Raw genomic sequence first — 17972 nt, 5'->3', positions numbered from 1 at the left:
ATGTGAGAAAGAGTGTGTGTGTGTGTCTGTGTGTGTGTGAGAGAGTGAGTGTCTGTGTGTGTGTCTGTGTGTGTGTGTGATTGAGTGTCTGTATATGTGTCTGTGTCTGTGTATGTGTTTGTGTGTGAGAGCATGTCTGTGTATGTGTGTGTGTGAGAGAGTGTGTGGTGTGAGTGTGTGTGTGTGTGTGCGTGAGAGAGAGTCTGTGTGTGTGTCTGTGTGTGTGTGAGAGAGAGAGAGAGAGAGTGAGTGTCTGTGTGTGTCTGTGTGTGTGGTGTGAGTGTGTGTGTGAATGTGTGTGTGAGTGTGTGTATGTATGTGAGAAAGAGTGTGTGTCTGTGTGTGTGTGTGAGAGAGTGAGTGTCTGTGTATGTGTCTGTGTGTGTATTGGGAATGTGGGGGTGTGGGATTCTCCGGGCACTTCACAAAGACTGAAGGTACGTTAGTGTCTCACTCACTGAGACTGATCCCATTTCCACCCTGACCCCTGACCCCGGCCACTGCCTAATTAGACCATGAGGATCAAACAGCAGCTTAACCTGAACAGAAATATTAAAGTTTTTGTCTGCAATAGTTACAGGAACAATCTTTCTGTTCGTGACCAAGGTATTAAACTGTCACCTAATGGGAATGTACCATCTGTAATCTGGGCATGTGAGGGAAGAGGAGAGAGGAGACAGCTTTGTTTCTGTGTCTACAAAGACCTTTCTCATCCTTCGAGAAACCAGCCTGAGAGTCGATATGATTTAATTCGGAGACAGCTTGCAGTGAGTGCTGGAGACGGAGTGGGTTTGATCTCAGACTGTTTGGAGAAAAAGCCTCCTGAAGAATCTGGGAATCAAACAGAAAGGAAAGATTTACATTTCTATAGCACCTTCCACTCCCTCAGGATATCCCAAAGCACTTTGCAGCCAGTGAGGTACTTTTGAAGTACTGTCCCTGTTAAACTGCAGGGAACACATCAAACAAGTTGTACACAGCAAGATCCCAGAAATATGGACAAGGTGAAGGAAAATATGACCCAGTTAAAATGTTGGGGCATAGTCACTTCCGGTTCAAGTGCAGATAATTAGGATGAGTGTAGTTTGGTGTTTGTTGGAAGGCATGGCTATGGTGGGCTGAAGCACCTGTTTCTGTGCTGATTCAGGAATGATTATTTATCAGTTCACTGGAGATATCCAGAAGGTCTGCTTTCCCAGCTTATTCCAGCTGTCCTACAGTAATCCCACCCTGGGGCCTATGGGGGAAATCATTCCGTGATCCTCAGACTGGATCCCAGATCACTGGCTGTTCCAGCAAGTGGACAGTATCAGGAACTCACCTGACAACTGACCAATCAGCTGCAAGTCCCCAGCCTGGCTATCGAATAACTCCAGCATTTCTCAATCATCAGGGGTGGGGAATGTGTTCCACGGGGAATGGTTGTGTTCCTGATGGAAAATCATGAGGCTGTTGATCAGTCAGATCCTTATTTCTGTTTAGAAACTCATTCAGCTCAGCTCTGAGCTCATTCTCTTTCCCTATTGATTTGTGATTCAGGGAGAATTGGATTTCAGTTTTTAATCTTTCAATGAAGCTTCATTCTCCCACATGCTGAGCAGACAGTAACATTCCCTGAGTTAATTGAGAAATAGATTCCCATCTTCTTTATTTCACATTGATGGCTCGTATGATCAGGCTGTGGATTGGACACACAGATCGGTGCAGGACGAAACTGAGAGATGAACAGTAAGAGTGTGTCAGTGAACACGCTCCATGTGAGGAATCGTAACGATGAAATGATAAACTCATGAAGTGAACGTACAGAGCGATCAGAATGAGATGATGAACAGCAACAAAACCAGTGCAGAATGGGTTAGAGAATATCCCTGTCACTGAAACATGGCGAGAAGCTGATCAAGATTGGGATATAAATGTTCCAGGCTACACAACACCCCAGATAGAGGGGCTGAATGAGAAAGGAGGAGGTGTCACCCTGAAATTAAAGGGTGAGTTAAGAATTGTACGGTCAGCGCAGAAATAGACCCTTCGGTCCAACTCATCTATTCCAACAGATATCCTAAATTAATCTAGTCCCATTTGCCAGCACTTAACCTACATCCCTCCAAACCCTTCCTATTCATATACCCATCCAGATGCTTTTTAAATGTTGTAATTGTACCAGCCTCCACCACATCCTCTGGCAGCTCATTCCATACACATACCACCCTCTGCATGAAAATGTTGCCCCTTAGGTCTCTTTTATATCTGTCCCCTCTCACCCTAAACCTATGCTCTCCAAACTAGTACAGATATGATGGGTTGAATGGCCTCAGTCTGCACAGTGGGATTCTCTGAAAAGCTGCAGCATTCCTGATTAAATCCATCTTCCCAGAAGGTCTGCTTTCCCAGCTTATTCCAGCTGTCCTACAGTAATCCCACCCTGGGGCCTATGGGGGAAATCATTCCGTGATCCTCAGACTGGATCCCAGATCACTGGCTGTTCCAGCAAGTGGACAGTATCAGGAACTCACCTGACAACTGACCAATCAGCTGCAAGTCCCCAGCCTGGCTATCGAATAACTCCAGCATTTCTCAATCATCAGGGGTGGGGAATGTGTTCCACGGGGAATGGTTGTGTTCCTGATGGAAAATCATGAGGCTGTTGATCAGTCAGATCCTTATTTCTGTTTAGAAACTCATTCAGCTCAGCTCTGAGCTCATTCTCTTTCCCTATTGATTTGTGATTCTGAGGATCTGAGGATCAGTCTGAGGATCACGGAATGATTTCCCCCATAGGCTCCAGGGTGGGATTACTGTAGGACAGCTGGAATAAGCTGGGAAAGCAGACCTTCTGGGAAGATGGATTTAATCAGGAATGCTGCAGCTGTTCAGAGAATCCTACTGTGCAGACTGAGGCCATTCAACCCATCATATCTGTACTAGTTTGGAGACACAAACCAGTTTGTAGAGTTTTGGACTCCCCCCACCCCACCCCAGGGAAAAGATTTGTCTATTTATCCTATCCATGTCTCTCATGATTTTATAAACCTCTATAAGGTCACACCTCAGCCTCTGACGCTCCAGGGAAAACAGCCCCAGCCTGTTCAGCCTCTCAGTACACCTGAAACCCTCTAACTCTCGTAACATCCTTGTAAATCTTTCCTGAACCCTTTCAAATTTTACAACATCTTTACGGTAGGAAGGAGACTAGAATTGCATGCAATATTCTAACAGTGGCCTAACCAATGTCCTGTACATGACAACATGACCTCCCAACTCCTGTACTCAATACTCTGACCAATAAAGGAAAGCATACCAAATGCCTTCTTCACTATCCTATCTATCTGCAACTCCACTTTCAAGGAGCTATGAACCTGCACACCAAGGTCTCTTTGTTCAGCAACACTCCCTAGGACCTTACCATTAAGTGTATAAGTCCTGCTAAGATTTGCTTTCCCAAAATGCAGCACCTCACATTTATCTGAATTAAACTCCATCTACTTCTCAGCCCATTGGCCCATCTGGTCAAGATCCTGTTGTAATCTGAGGTAACCCTCTTCGCTGTCCACTACACCTCCAATTTTGGTGTCATCTGCAAACTTACTAACTGTACAGAATTCTGGGTAATCCAAAATGGAGGATGGGAGAAGATTGTGTCTGTAAGAGCTGCTCGGTTTTGGAGGTTTTTTCAGTGTTGGAGCTGATTTCCTCAAATTCTTGGTGCAAATTACTGTTTTATAAGTTGTTACAGTTTTTCGGAACTTTGGAATTATTGAGAAAAAGGATCGAGATTCAAAAAATCTCCACCTTTTTCTTTTGGTAGTGCAGTTATCTTACTGCAGGTCTAATTTATTATGGTTTTGTGCTTTGTACATGTTTATATTTATTTGAGTTGTTTGTTTTTATCTTTGTATTGCAGGGAGGTATATGCCGTGGGGAGTCTGGTTGGGGTTTTGTTTACCGTTGTTTATTGCTTGTGATTGCACCTTGTTCTGCTGTCATGTTTTGGAGAAAAACCAATAACAAAAAACAAAATATCTCCAAATGGGGTTAGTTTGGATGGCGATTAGAAACAGCAAAGATCAGAAAATGCAGCTCCAAATACTCTGATGGGGTTGAATAAGAAATAATTGGTGCTTATAACAAAGAAAATTTAAAACTTAATCTTAATATAGAGAAGACCGATGAGATTAACAAAGGTGAAATAACTGCCCAGAGGCCAGTATCCCATCACCAAATCACCCTTTATTTCCACATGCACAGTACACTGGCTCTGGCCAGTCAGCTCAGAGTCAGTCCCTGAAATGAGAAGACTCTGAATTCCCTGGTTATATCTATCACCCAGGGCTCACTGACTGGCCCACGTTAACAAGACCAATCAAGGATCCCATAGTCAATAAGGTCCACCTGGTTCCAATCACAATAAAAGATTTTTGGGAGATAATCTTGTCAATGCATTTCCAATAATTAGAACATTTTACAATACAGCGCAGAACAGGCCCTTCAGCCCTCGATGTTGTTTTAGGAACACTACTTCTTTTCCAAAGAACTATTCTCAGCTCATCCCCCTACACTATCCCAAAATCATCCATGAGCTTATCTAAGGATTGTTTTAATCTCCCTAATGTGGCTGAGTTGACTACATTAGCAGGCAGGGCATTCTACACCCTTACCACTCTCTGAGTAAAGAACCTGCCTCTGACATCTGTCTTAAATCTATCACCCCTCAATTTGTAGTTATACCTCTCGTACAAGCTGGCGTCATCATCCTAGGAAAAAAGACTCTCGCTGTCTACCCTATCTAATCCTCTGATCATCTTGTATGTCTCTATTTCCAGGAACAATATTATGTGCAACCAAGTATTTTCGATTGGGTCTGTTGTGAAGAAGGATCACTGGACTGGAACATTAACTTTGATTTCTCTCCAAAGATGCTGCCAGACCTGCTAAGATTTTTCAGCAATTTCTGTTTTTATTTTTGATCGAGATTTGAGGCGTGTTTAATCAGTAATCTCTTTGGAAAAGAAGTAGTGTTCCGAAAACAATCATATCCAACTTTAAATTTGAAAATAGAAAAACTGCTCTCCAAACCAAGAATTTTAAAATTAAACAAGGTCAGCAAAATAGGAATCAGAAGAGAACAAGCAAAATGTTGGTTGGTTAAATAAACAGAAACGTAAAACAGCAAAAAATAATGAAAAATGTTGAAAGAAAGAATTCAAAATATTCAACAAGAATACATTTCAGTAAAAGACAAAAATAGCAAGTAAACCTCATCCATGACTCACTTAGGGAATGACAGATAGTTTTATATTGAAAGAAGAGGTTTATAATGTTGCAAAAAACAAAAATCAGCCTGAAAAATGGGATTTACAAATCAACAAGGGGCCATCAAAAAGTTAATAAAAAGAGACAAAATAGAATTAGGAGATTAAACAAGCCAGGATGGTAAAAACAGAGTGGAAGAGCTTGATCATGTTTATAGAAATGAGTAAACATCAGTCCCTTTGAGACAGAGAGAGCAGAAATTATCAATGGGGAATGAGGTACAGATATTGAAGAAATATGTTCTTAAAAACCCAAAAGAACTGCGTTCTGGAAATCTGAAATAAAAATGGAAATCGCTGGAAAGGCTCTGTGGAGAGAAATTCAAGTTAACTCTTCGGGACCGGTGACCCTTCCTCAGAACACCTGTTCAATCTAGTTTCTCTCCACAGAAGAAATATTTGATGTTTGTCTTCAAAGCAGAAGATAGTAATTACCCAGAAAGAGAGTGGAATCTGCAGCTGATATGAATGAGGAAGTTTGGGTCATTAACACCAGCCAAGAAAAAGACCAGAAAAAAACTGGGGGGGAGTGAAATCAGAGCAATCTTCAGGAGCTCAGAGAGAAGATACTGAGGTTTGAAGGAGAGCCCTTCAGAGACCGCGGGTATCTGTCTGTGACTGTCCAACATTCTCCGGATTCTGGAATGTTCCAACAGATTGGAAATAAGCAGATGTAACACCGACATTCAAGAATTGACAGAGAACGAGTGAAAACAAGGAATGACAGGCTAGATAGCCTGACATCAGGAAAATACTGGAATCTATCATGGAGGAAGTCATCAATTGTAGTTAGAAAACCATAATCTGACCAGACCAAGACTGGTCTGGGTGGTACGGTGGCTCAGTGGTTAGCACTGCTGTCTCAGGGACGCGGGTTCGATCCCAGCCTTGGGTGACTGTGTGGAGTTTGTACATTCTCCCCCGTGTCCGAATGAGTTTCCTCCTGCAGTCCAAAGAAGTGCAGGCAAGGTGGATTAGCCATTAGCTACAGGGTAGAGTGGTGAGTCTGTGTCTGGGTGGGATGCTCTTCAGAGGGTTGGTGTATTTTGATGGGCTGAATGGCCTGTAGGGATTCTGGGATTTTAAGTCAACAGATAAGGGTAAACAAGGTTAAAATAGAAGGTAAGGGCTCATGGGGCCATGAGTGATGGATTATGCTGAATAGAGGCTCAGTTAATGCAGAGGGAGCAAAGAGCTTACTGTCTCTGTCTATCACTGTGAGGGAATAATCTACTCACTCTCCCAGGATCTCTGGAAGAGAAGGAGATGCTCACTGTCCCACTGGGATCGATCGGTCAGTATGTAGATGGTGAGGGAGTTCTGGTGAGTTGCTGTGGTGCATCTTGTCGAAGGACCCACTGCTGCTGTCGTTGTGGCTGGAGGGAGGGAATGGGGAAGGTCGTGGATGAGGTGTTGATGACACCAGCTGTTTTATCATTGTGTGAGTCCTTAATGGCTGGGAATGACTGTGGGAGCTTTGAGTGATGATGGAGTCCCATCAAACATTCCCTAAGCTCCCTCGACATCGCCCACAATCATTAATCTGACATAGTAGAGATTCACATTCCCATCTTCCTGTCTGTATGTTTATCCTCCAGCCAGGCTTTAACAAAGCAAATCCATTAACAGAGATAAATGGTGAAGGGCAAAAGGCAAACCTCCCCCGTGTGGTGATTTGTTGAATCTTATCCTGCAGTGGATTGTGAGCTGATCTCTCTCGATAAAACAGGACAGGGCTTCAGGGGATCAAATATATCCAGTTTGTGACCACAACACAAACATGTCAGACCACACTCTGTAAACACATCACTGGGAAAGCTGTTCAATGGAAGACAAGACAGAGCTTCTCATTGACTGAGAGTCTGTCGATAAAGCTCCGAAATCTCCCAGATGGTTTGTAGAAACAGTGTGAGCTGGGCAGGAATTTCCCTGCACAAACTCCCTGTAAAAACTCACCGTGATTCAGAGAGTGATCACAATCTCAGTCCACACGGTCACTCTGTCGGAATCAATCCAGGTTTACAGAATATACCTGGATCGGGAATCACAGGAAAGATCTCCTTTGGAGACTGTCCCTGAGCTCAGTGTTTCAATCCACAACCAGCCCAATGTTACACTGACACAAAGACAGTGAGAATAGTCACTAAGAGGGTCATGTGATAATCACATATCACACTGAACGTCAGTGCAGACGGAGTGCCGCACCGTCAGAGGGTCACTGCTGAGGGAGTGCTGCACTGTCAGAGGGTCAGTGCTGAGGGAGTGCTGCACTGTCAGAGGGTCAGTGCTGAGGGAGTGCTGCACTGTCAGAGGGTCAGTGCTGAGGGAGTGCCGCACTGTCAGAGGTTCAGTGCTGAGGGAGTGCTGCACTGTCAGAGGGTCAGTGCTGAGGGAGTGCCACACTGTCAGAGGGTCAGTACTGAGGGGGTGCCACACTGTCAGAGGGTCAGTAATGAGGGAGTGCCGCACTGTCAGAGGGTCAGTACTGAGGGAGTGCTGCACTGTCAGAGGGTCAGTACTGAGGGAGTGCCACACTGTCAGAGGGTCAGTGCTGAGGGAGGGCTGCACTGTCAGAGGGTCAGTGCTGAGGGAGTGCTGCACTGTCAGAGGGTCAGTGCTGAGTGAGTGCCGCACTGTCAGAGGGTCAGTGCTGAGGGAGGGCTGCACTGTCAGAGGGTCAGTGCTGAGGGAGTGCCACACTGTCAGAGGGTCAGTACTGAGGGGGTGCCACACTGTCAGAGGGTCAGTAATGAGGGAGTGCCGCACTGTCAGAGGTTCAGTGCTGAGGGAGTGTTGCACTGTCAGAGGTTCAGTGCTGAGGGAGTGTTGCACTGTCAGAGGGTCAGTACTGAGGGGGTGCCACACTGTCAGAGGGTCAGTAATGAGGGAGTGCCGCACTGTCAGAGGGTCAGTACTGAGGGAGTGCCACACTGTCAGAGGGTCAGTGCTGAGGGAGGGCTGCACTGTCAGAGGGTCAGTGCTGAGGGAGTGCTGCACTGTCAGAGGGTCAGTGCTGAGTGAGTGCCGCACTGTCAGAGGGTCAGTGCTGAGGGAGGGCTGCACTGTCAGAGGGTCAGTGCTGAGGGAATGCTGCACTGTCAGAGGGTCAGTGCTGAGGGAGTGCTGCACTGTCAGAGGGCCAGTGCTGAGGGAGTGCTGCACTGTCAGAGGGTCAGTGCCGAGGGAGTGCTGTACTGTCAGAGGGTCAGTGCTGAGGGAGTGCTGCACTGTCAGAGGGTCAGTGCTGAGGGAGTGCTGCACTGTCAGAGGGTCAGTGCTGAGGGAGTGCTGCACTGTCAGAGGGTCAGTGCTGAGGGAGTGCCACACTGTCAGAGGGTCAGTACTGAGGGAGTGCTGCACTGTCAGAGGGTCAGTGCTGAGGGAGTGCAGCACTGTCGGAGGGTCAGTGCTGAGGGAGTGCTGCACTGTCAGAGGGTCAGTGCTGAGGGAGTGCTACACTGTTCGAGGGAGCGTCTTTCATGGGAATCCTGAAATGAAGACTTAATTTTGCCGTCAATTCAATGCTAACCATCGCATGTCCAGCTCTGTGAAGTTCAGGTAAGTACCTTAGAGCGCATTGGCAAAACCCCTTCTGTCATCAAGTTCATTCTCTGGTCATTACCACAGTGCTGTTTGTGGGATCTTGCTGTGCAGTCTGACTGACAGGCTTTCTACTCTACACTTGTAACTACACTTCACAAAGACACGATTGGCTGTAATGGGCTTTGGGACCACCTGGGGATGTGATTGGTGCTTTCAAAATGAATATGATTCATTCTAGCTTGAATATAATGAATTGCTGGGAACAGTGAGGTGAATTTTTCATTAACAGACTCATTTAAACAGCACTGAGCTCAATACCTTGGAGCTGAGTCAACACACACTGTGTCTAACTGACAAACTGCCCTGAAACCATTCTGTGTAAAATCCGCAGCAGCAAAATTCAGAACAATCAAAAATCAAATCAAGTCTTTACTTCAGGGCAAAGGCTGGAAATTAGGCATCTCACTGGAGAGAATCCCAGAGGCTTCAACAAAGGTGTTGCCTGTAATGATACATGGGAGCAGATAATCTGCGTGTTGGCAGATTGTGAGCTCTTTCTATATCCCTGGGGACATGATGAATAATTTGTGTGACAGACTCCAATCAGGAAGATGCGAATGATGGCACAGGATATGAATTGAGCTGAAATAGGTCTTCCTCAACAAGAGAGGATGGAAAAATCTGAATCTGCATCGAAACTAGATGGAAGCAGACTGTTCACACTCAGAGTCTGGACATATCCTAGTTCACAGGTTAAACATCACCACCTCCCACTACAACAACAACCCAGACTGCTTCACCACCTCATTGGCTGAACCTGATCTCAGACCTTGTCCCCTATTCTTCTGCCATTGTCTGTCAAGTAAGTGGAGGGTGGGAGGATTTGGAGAATTACAGACAAGAAACTGTTTGAAGAGAAAGTCTAGAAATGTGGCATTTTTTGATTACCTGTCGAATGAAATTACCTGCATTTCTAAAGCACCTTTCAGAGTTTCAGTAGGTTCCAAAATACATCACGGTCAATTCAATATTTCTGAATCAAACATAGACCATTCTGGAGAAACTCAGCAGGTCTGACAGCATATGAGGAGAAAGAAACAGACTTAATATTTCGAGTCCGAAGAAGGGGCACTGGACTTGAAACACTAATTCTGTTTCTCTCTCTAGATGCTGCCAGACCTGTTGAGTTTCTCCAGTATTTGCTGTGCTGGTTTCAGATTTCCAGCATTGTTAATATGTTGCTGTTAGTTGGTCATTGTGGAATGTGGTGACCCTGCCCCACAATGCGAGTTGCTGATAGCTGCTGTTTCCAGCTGTGTTTCTGTGGTCAGAGTGCAGCTCTCCTTCAGGACTGACTCCCCGTATTAATCTTTTACAGTTCTCTGAAATCTGTTTCCCTATCTGTCCTTTTATCCATCCTCAGCTCTGTGGGAATCCAGTGTATACTCATAGCAAAGTGAGTTCCCTGTTTTTTGTTTATGAATTCTACCTGTATGGCCTCAGTTGAGGAGACCTTGATAATTAGATTTAGATTTAGATTACTTACAGTGTGGAAACAGGCCCTTCGGCCCAACAAGTCCACACTGACCCGCCAAAGCGCAACCCACCCATACCCATTCCCCTACATTTACCCCTTACCTAACACTACGGGCAATTTAGCCTGGCCAATTCACCTAACCTGCACATTTTTGGACTGTGGTAGGAAACCGGAGCACCCGGAGGAAATCCACAGAGACACGGGGAGAATGTGCAAACTCCACACAGAGGCGGGAATTGAACCGGGGTCTCTGGCGCTGTGAGGCAGCAGTGCTAACCACTGTGCCGCCCATAATATCCTCCTCCCCGCTGTAACAATTGTGATCAATATTGTGACACTACCTCTGTATTTACCCTCCCCTCCCCAATAACTTTCTCACCTGATGAATCCATCCCCCTGGAATACTAAGCTTCCAGTCCAATCCTTCCTACAATCATATCTCTGTGCTAACAATGATATCACATCACCACATGTTCATCAGCAACTTCACCCCCTCTGCCTCACTCACAGGCTCCTCACATCAAACACCATCCAGTAATGCCCTTGTACATGAACCTGATGAGGTTCACTCTGCCTTCCAGACAGCTTTGGGTCTTACCCCTTCCTGTATCTCCAGTCTCTATCTTTCCCCCCCTCCCCTCCCTGACCCCACGCTGTGTGACAGTGGGGAAAGGAGTCGGAGATTCTCCAGGAGGGTTGGGCTGGGGGGGGGTTGTCAGCCCAGAGACTTCAGGGGATTTTACTGCAATGTGAAAGGGCACGTAAATTCAAAAGCTGTTCCATGAATAGATTGGGGGGGAAGGAGAGTTGAGGAGGGGGTAGAGGAGAGAGAATGGGGAAGGTGAGACGGAGGAGGAGAGGAGGGGGTGTGAGGAGAGGTAGGGAGGAGAGGGGAGGGGCAGTGTTGAGGGAGGTTGGGAAGTGGGAGAGGTAAGGAGAGGTAAGGAGAGGGAAGGGGAGGAGAAGGGGAAAGGTGAGGGGGAAAGGTGAGGGGGAAAGGTGAGGGGGAGTGTTGAGGGAGGTTGGTAAAGGGGGAGATGTGAGGGGAATGCAGGGAGAGATGGGAGGGACCCTGGGGAGTGTTTGGACTGTGTGCTGACCAAAACAGGAGTGTGTGAGGACTGGAAGGAAATCATGTGGAAGGGTTGTTATTAGGAGGGATGTGGGAGAACATCAGGAATGGTGGGTTAGTCACCAGGGAGCTGCTGTCACGGTGAGGTTGGAAGCTGATGGCCTTTTATTGATGTTTCTGTCACTGGGCAGCAAGAGAAGATCCTTTCTGCTCTTTACACACTCCAGTCAGACACGGTACACACATTCCAGGGAACGTGCAGTTTGTTATTCTCTCACTGCCCTTTGGGACAGATTGTAAATAACACAACAATCAGATCCATCGAACATTCCCAGTGAAAATCAGCAAAGTGCCCTGGGCACAGGGTAAAATGGAGGGAGTGAGAATCTCTGGATCAGGGAGAAGGACATTTGAAAATATTCCTTCAGTCTAGAGCACGGTCTTCCTCGGAAATGTCCTCACTGTAACAGATGAAACAATCAGGGTGAGGATGAGAATGGGAAATGTTTGGAATTTAAATGGAAATGATTCCAACTCATTCAAAGTTGAAGAGCTGACATGAGATACAGGGATAGGTAATTACTGTCTCAGTACTGACCCTCTGACAGTGCAGCACTCCCTCAGCACTGACCCTCTGACAGTACAGCACTCCCTCAGTACTGACCCTCTGAAGTGCAGCACTCCCTCAGCACTGACCCTCTGACAGTGCGGCACTCCCTCAGCGCTGACCCTCTGAAGTGCAGCACTCCCTCAGCATTGACCCTCTGACAGTACAGCACTCACTCAGCACTGGCCCTCTGACAGTGCAGCACTCCCTCAGTACTGACCCTCTGAAGTGCAGCACTCCCTCAGCACTGACCCTCTGACAGTACAGCACTCCCTCAGCACTGACCCTCTGACAGTGTGGCACTCCCTCAGCACTGACCCTCTGACAGTGCGGCACTCCCTCAGCACTGACCCTCTGACTGTGCGGCACTTCCTCAGCACTGACCCTCTGACAGTGCGGCACTCCCTCAGCACTGACCCTCCGACAGTGCAGCACTGGGGAGCGATGGCCAAGTGTATTATTGCCAGACTATTAATCCAGAAAGTCAGCAAATGTTCTGGGGACCTGGGTTCAAATCCTGCCATGGCAGATGGTGGAATTTGAATTAAATTTAAAAATATATCTGGAATTCAGAATTGGATAATGACTATGAAACCATTGTCAGGATTTAAGGAAAAACCCATCTGGTTCACTAATTTTCTGTAGGGAGGGAAATCTGCCACCCTTCCCTGGTCTGACCTACCTGTGACTCCAGACCCACAGCGATGTGGTTGACTCTCCATTGCTCTCTAACAAAGGCCTAACAAACCAATCAGTTATATCAATCACTACAAAGTCTCAAAGAAATGGAACCTGACATCGACCTAGGAACTGAAAAAGACAACAGCAGAAACAGCCCTGTTGGCCCTGCACAGTCCCCCTCACTAACATCTGGGGGTTCATGCCAACATTGGGAGAGATGTCTCACAGACTAGTCAATTAACAGCCTGACACAGTCATTCTCACGGAATCATACCCTACAGACAATGTCCCAGACCCCACCATCACCATCCCACTGACAGGACGGACCCAGCAGAGGGGGCAGCACAGTGGAGTACAGTCGGGAGGGAGTTGCTCTGGGAGTCCTCACTCCAAACCCCAGGAACTCTCATGGCTCCAGGTTAAACATGGGCATGGAAACCTCCTGCTGATTCCTGCATACCCTCCTCCCTTGGCTGATGAATCAGTACCCTTCCATGTTGAACAACACTTGGAGGAAGCACTGAGGGGGACAAGGACACAGAATATACTCTGGGGGGGTGGGGGATTTCACTGTCCCATCACCAAGAGTGGATCAGCAGCAGCATTACTGATCGAGCTGGTCAGGTCCTAAAGGACACTGCTGCTAGACTGGGTCTGCGGCAGGTGGGGAGGGAACCTACAATATGGAAAAACATACTTGACCTCATCCTAACAACCTGCCAGCTGCAGATGCATCTGTCCATGACAGTATTGGTAAAGACTCATCACCACACTGTCCTTGTGCAGACAAAGTCCCACCTTCACATTGAGAATCCCCTCCATCGTGTTGTAAGGCACTATCCCTGTGCTAAAGGGGACAGACTGCATACAGATCGAGCAACTCCAGACTGGGCATCCATGAGGCACTGTGGACCATCAACAGCAGCAGAACTGTACTCCAGAACAATCTGTAACCTCATGGCCCGGCATTTCCCCCACTCACCCATTACCATCGAGCCAGGGGATCAACCCTGGTTCAATGGAGAGTGCAGGAGGGCATGCCAGGAGCAGCACCAGGCAGACCTGAAGATGAGGTACCAACCTGGTGAAGCCACCGAACAGGATTACTTCCAAACAGCATAAACAGAAAGGGATAGACAGAGCTAAGTGATCCCACAACCAATGGATCAGATCTAAGCTCTGCAGTCCTGCCACATCCAGTGGTGAATGGTGATGGATGATTAAACAACTCCCTGGGGGAGGAAACTCCACAAATATCCCCATCCTCAATGATGGAGGAGCCCAGCACATCAGGGCAACAGATAAGGCTGAAACATTCACAACAATCTTCAGCCAGACATGCCGAGTGGATGATCCACCTCAGGCTTCTCCAGTGATCCCCAGCATCACAGACACCAGACTCCAGCCAATACAATTCATTTTACCTGATACTACAAAGGGTGTGGGCTCTGACAACATTCCAGCAATAGTACTGAAGGCTTGTGCTCCAGAACTTGTCGCTCCCCGAGCCAAGCTGTTCCAGTACAGTTACAACACTGGCAACTCCCCGACAATGTGGAAAACTGCCCGGGTATGTCCTGTACATAAAAAGCAGGACAAATCCAACCCGGCCAATTCCCGCCCAATCTGTCTACTCTCCATCCTCAGTAAAGTGATGGACGGTGTCAGTAACAGAGCTATCAAGCAGCCCCTGCTCAGCAATAACCTGCTCAATGACGCCCAGTTTGGGTTCCTCCAGGGTCACTCAGCTCCTGACCTCATTCCAGCCTTGGGTCAAAGATGGACAAAAGAGCTGAATCTGAGAGGGGAGGGGAGAGGGACAGCCCTTTAACATCAAGGCTGCATCTCACCGAGAGTGGTATCAAGGAGCCCGGGCAATACTGGAATCAATGGGTATCGGGGGGCAAACTCTCCGCTGGTTAGAGTCACACCTGACACAGAGGAAGATAGTGGTGGTTGTTGGAGGTCAGTTATCTCAGCTCCAGGACATCTCTGCAGGAGTCCCTCAGGGTAGTGTCCTAGGTCCAACCATCTTCAGCTGCTTCATCAATGACCTTCCCTCCATCATTGCTGAGATATTTGTATCATCGATAGTCACAGGTGAGGTGCTGAAGACTGGAGGTTGGCTCTAACGTGGTGCCACTGTTTAAGAAGGGCGGTAAAGACAAGTCAGGGAACTATAGACCAGTGAGCCTGACCTCGGTGATGGGCAAGTTGTTGGAGGGAATCCTGAGGGACAGGATGTACATGTATTTGAAAAGGCAAGGACTGATTAGGGATAGTCAACATGGCTTTGTGCATGGGAAATCATGTCTCACAAACTTGATTGAGTTTTTTTGAAGAAGTAACAAAGAGGATTGATGAGGGCAGAGCAGTAGATGTGATCTATATGGACTTCAGTAAGGCATTTGACAAGGTTCCCCATGGGACACTGGTTAGCAAGGTTAGATCTCATGGAATACAGGGAGAACTAGCCATTTGGATACAGAACTGGCTCAAAGGTAGAAGACAGAGGGTGGTGGTGGAGGGTTGTTTTTCAGACTGGAGGCCTGTGACCAGTGGAGTGCCACAAGGATCGGTGCTGGGTCCTCTACTTTTTGTCATTTACATAAATGATTTGGATGCGAGCATAAGAGGTACAGTTAGTAAGTTTGCAGATGACACCAAAATTGGAGGTGTAGTGGACAGCGAAGAGGGTTACCTCAGATTACAACAGGATCTGGACCAGATGGGCCAATAGGCTGAGGAGTGGCAGATGGAGTTTAATTCAGATAAATGCGAGGTGCTGCATTTTGGGAAAGCAAATCTTAGCAGGACTTATACACTTAATGGTAAGGTCCTAGGGAGTGTTGCTGAACAAAGAGACCTTGGAGTGCAGGTTCATAGCTCCTTGAAAGTGGAGTCTCAGGTAGACAGGATAGTAAAGAAGGCGTTTAGTATGCTTTCCTTTATTGGTCAGAGTATTGAGTACAGGAGTTGGGAGGTCATGTTGCGGCTGTACAGGACATTGGTTAGGCCACTGTTGGAATATTGCATGCAGTTCTGGTCTCCTTCCTATTGGAAAGATGTTGTGAAACTTGAAAGTGTTCAGAAAAGATTGACAAGGATGTTGCCAGGGTTGGAGGATCTGAGCTATAGGGAGAGGCTGAACAGGCTGGGGCTGTTTTCCCTGGAGTGTCGGAGGCTGAGGGGTGACCTTATAGAGGTTTACAAAATTATGAGGGGCATTGATAGGATAAATAGACAAAGTCTTTTCCCTGGGGTCGGGGAGTCTAGAACTAGAGGGCATAGGTTTAGGGTGAGAGGGGAAAGATATAAAAGAGACCTAAGGGGCAACTTTTTCATGCAGAGGGTGGTACGTGTATGGAATGAGCTGCCAGAGGATGTGGTGGAGGCTGGTACAATTGCAACATTTAAGAGGTATCTGGATGGGTATATGAATAGGAAGGGTTTGGAGGGATATGGGCTGGGTGCTGGCAGGTGGGACTAGATTGGGTTGGGATATCTGGTCAGCATGGACGGGTTGGACTGAAGGGTCTGTTTCCATGCTGTACATCTCTATGACTCTATGACTCTCTAAGTGGGGATGTTGGCTGATGATTGCACAATGTTCTGCACCATTCGCCACTCCTCAGATACTGAAGCAGCTCAATGCTCAAAAACAAGATCTGGATAATATCCAGGCTTGGGCTGACAGTGGCCAGTAACACTCACGCCACACAACTGCCAGGCAATAACCATAACGAATAAAAGAGAATCTAACCACTGCCCCTTGAAATTCAATGGTATTACCATCACTGGATTCCCCTTCCTGGAATCCAGGACAAAGCAGCCCACTTGATTAACAGCACATCCACAAGCATCCCCTCCCTCCACCACCGACGCTCAGTAGCAGCTGTGTGTACTATCTTCAAGATGCTCGGCAGAAATTCACCAAAGATCCTCAGACAGAACCTTCCAAACCCACAGCCACTTCCTTCTAGAAGGACAGAGAGAGACCCGGGTTCAATTCCCGCCTCAAGTGACTGTCTGTGTGGAGTTTGCACATTCTCCCCGTGTCTGAGTGGGTTTCTTCCGGGTGCTCCGGTTTCTTCCCACAGTCCAAACACATGCAGGTCAGGTGAATTGGCCATGCTAAATTGCCCGTATTGTTAGGTGAAGGGGTAAATGTCGAGGAATGGGTCTGGGTGGGTTGCGCTTCGGCGGGTCGGTGTGGACTTGTTGAGCCGAAGGGCCTGTTTCCACACTGTAAGAAATCTATGTAATTAATCTAATCTAATCGAAGATTCCGCTCACCATCCTGACTTGGTATTATGTACCTCTTCCTGGAATTCCCTCCCTAAGGACATTGTGGTTCTACCTCCAGCACATGGACAGCAGCGGATCGAGAAGGCAGCTCCCCACCATCCCTCAGGGGCTATTAGGGACGGCCAGTGATGTTCACAGACTGAGAAGGAATGAATGAAATGGAACAAATTGGCACTAACTCTCTCTGTCTGACTGGTCCCTGACCAGTAAACCTGCTCCTGTACGGCTGCCAACGGGAAATCGGGGAGTTTGGGAATGGCAGACACTGGGGAATGACATCAGGAAAAATGCCTGAATATTTTATTGTTAATGAGAGTTAAAGAATGAAACAAATGCAATCAAATAATACTTAAACCTGATTGGATAAAATTCCAGAACTGAATACCAACAGCTTCATTAAATTCCCAACTTGAGCTTCATTCCGAGTCCCGCAGGGTGAAGTTGACTAATTTATGCAATAATGTCTAAAGGAGCAGAATCTGTTTTCTAAGCATTTTATTGATCAGAATGTAATCCATAAACTACAATTATCCCCTCATCGAATTCCTGTAATTATTTCATCCTGATCATTATTCCTGGGAGATGCTGGTTAATTGTTAATGAAGGTGATCTATTCATTGGCTGTTCCGCTTCTGAACCAGCAAATGGAAATCAGGCTGGTTTTTCCAGCACAGAAACAGGCTATTCAGCCCACCTGCTCCATGCTGGGGTTTCTGCTGCACACCATTCTCCTCCTGGCTCCTCTCAGCACATTCTTCAATTCCCTGCTCAGGGTGAGGTCAGTGTAGCTCAGAGAGTGATGACTGAAGCTGCAATGTTGTTTGTGTGTTTCTGTAAGGATCAGTAAGAGAGAGCCAGCAGCAACAGCAGTGATAAAAATCACCCCACACGGATCATTCTGGCAGCTGCTCGATC

This window comes from Chiloscyllium punctatum, chromosome 7 (assembly GCF_047496795.1).
Source record: "Chiloscyllium punctatum isolate Juve2018m chromosome 7, sChiPun1.3, whole genome shotgun sequence".
Classification (NCBI taxonomy): domain Eukaryota; kingdom Metazoa; phylum Chordata; class Chondrichthyes; order Orectolobiformes; family Hemiscylliidae; genus Chiloscyllium; species Chiloscyllium punctatum.
Note: the sequence above shows the minus strand (reverse complement) of the source record.